Source organism: Phacochoerus africanus, unplaced genomic scaffold (genome assembly GCF_016906955.1).
Source record: "Phacochoerus africanus isolate WHEZ1 unplaced genomic scaffold, ROS_Pafr_v1 Scaffold_40, whole genome shotgun sequence".
NCBI classification, from domain to species: domain Eukaryota; kingdom Metazoa; phylum Chordata; class Mammalia; order Artiodactyla; family Suidae; genus Phacochoerus; species Phacochoerus africanus.
In genome coordinates this window covers 13,011-15,612 of record NW_025927411.1, presented here as the reverse complement: position 1 = coordinate 15,612, position 2,602 = coordinate 13,011, and positions in this window count along the sequence as shown.

Below are 2,602 nucleotides of genomic sequence, written 5' to 3'. Positions count from 1 at the left end.
TCTGCATGTTTGCTGATTCTGCTAGTTACATCTTATGCCTTGCATCTCAAACTAATTCATCAGTGGATGATTATTTGGCCAGATCCAAAATAGAGAATAGTTCCATTTCTAAAAGAGCAGAAATCATTAGAGAAAATAAATGTACTTTCCATTCACTGATTACTCTCCAGCATGTACCCATACATTTAATCTTTAAATTAAATAAGCTGCTATCTTTGTTAAGGGTAAAAGTAAGACAGATGTGAAATCATGAAAAAAAAAAGTGAAATTGACCCTTCTGGTGCTATAGAGAAAACCAGAAAGTACCTTAAAAAAAAAAAAAAAAAAAGCTCTCCTATGGCTGATGACCTTGAGTCACAAAGTACTTAGGGTGGCAGTTCTCATACTTGAAAGTCCATCAGAATCACCTGGGGTGTGTCAACTCTGGCATCAGAGGCTACTGCAGTGGGTATGGAGGGGAAGGTCAGGAATCTGCCTGCAGGGAGGGTATAACCTACATATTTAACAATCACTCCAGATCATTCTTCTGCAGGTGTATCCAGAATGCACTGAAACCAGTCCCAGGGTCAGAAAGACATAAACAAAGTCTGAGCTTAGACTCTCAGAGTTGAGATGAGGGATAAGAAAAGTATCATGGCCCTTTGGGCCTGACTCTCCCTCCTCAGCCCTGCTCCTCCCTGTCAGGCTACCCTTGCACTTGAGCTGAAAGCCATCTGAGTTCAGATTATATTGGAGTTAAAATTTGAATGGCACATTGCAAAATATACTTCAATATGCACCATTAGATTATTAGGCTCCCATAATAAACATTGGGTAATTTTGTTACCTTTATTTCACAAGAGATTAAAACAAGGCTCAAAATAGTTAACTTGTCCAAAATCATGCAGCAAGAAAGTCTGAGAGCTGCACACAAATTTACACTTCAGGCACACAACTCTACTGCTTCCCCAAATGGTCCAAGTGGGGTGGATCCGTTTTTCCTACTTAAAATTTGCCACAATCAAGTACCTCCAGTTTCTCTCCTAGTCCTTCTGTCAGTCCATCAGTGCCATTTATTTGGCACGCACTGTGTGCAGAAGGCCAAATTCAGGAACCAAAATAAAGGACCACACTTGCTCTTACAGAAGCTCAGGACACTCTCAGGCCTGAAAGTACTTTTCATTTTGCACCACTTGACTTTTTCACTTCTGCAGGAGCACATCTGGCCTCTGGAATAGAGCTAATGGTAGGTCATAATAAAACTTTTTCCAAATTGCCTCCTGATTCATATTCAGCATGGCTTGGGATGGTATTTAACTCATGCTAAAAACGGAACCAGGAATTCTCTCGAAAATAGAACTGTCACTTGTAACTTAAGCCCCACTGCAAAATTCAGAGCCTTTTGAACTGACTACTGAGTGGCCTCAAACTTGAGAAAAAAAAGATATTCAGTACCATTGAGACACAAAGACCCTCTCCACAGCAAATCCTGCTACCTCAACCACCAACTCAGTACCATCTCCTTCCTTGTGGGTATAAAAAGACTGTTGAGAAGGAGCAGGGAAGTGAATTAGTAAATATTTTCAATTTTTTAGTTGTAATTTCTAGCACAGTAAATATTCAGAGATATGATTCACATAAACAAAAGACATCCAGGAGTTCCCACTGTGGCTCAGAGGGTTATGAGCCAAACTAGTATTCATGAGGATGTAGGTTCAATCCTTGGTTTCGCTCAATGTGCTAAAGAGCCAGTGTTTCTGTGAGCTGTGGTATAGGTCACTGACATGGCTTGGATTCAGGGTTGCTGTGGCTGTGGCGTAGGTGGGTAGCTGAAGCTCTGATTCGACCCCTAGCCTAGGAACTTCCGTATGCAGTGAGTGCGGCCCTAAGAAGCAAAAAAAAAAAAAAAAAAAAATAGATTCTTAAGAGCATAAAGTGGTCACAACACCAAGAACCACTAATCCACCCTAAGTCTATCAGAGCAGGACACAGAAATGAAGAGATGATTGGGCAAAGTGGAGCCACAGTGAACCCTAACGATGATTTCAAGTGACTCTGAGAAATGCATCTGGCACCATCCCAATGCCCCATCCCCAGAAAGAAGGGGGCCAAACACAAGGGCAGTTGATAGGAACTGAAGAGGTATAGACAGGATACCGTGCAGCGGGCACCCCCCCCCCCAACAAACCCTGGGACACACAAAAGTGCCCGTGCCTGTGACACCTGCTAGACAAAAGGTGTCTAGCATGCTTCCAACGTTAGCTGGAAAGGCAAGAACAACCAACACAGGGTGACATTGTCCCTTTACCTGAGGAGCTAGAGAATCAGAAGGAGAAGAGAGAGGCTCCCAGGAGAAGACCACACACCATCAAAATGAGAAGAGCATGGGACCAGAAGAAAACACCAAGACCCACCCCACCTCAAGTGCCTCCAGCCACAAATATGGCTGGTAATGGAGGTTATTGAAACTTTAAAATTAAAACTTTGAACCTGACAGACTCTCAGTACCAAGGGATCTGGAAAGTGAATGAATCTACCCAATATATCAGGAGATGTGAAGTTAGGGAACAGTCCTAAGACTACTCTCACTTCTGACATCAATTCCAGAGTTCAGAGTCCCCAA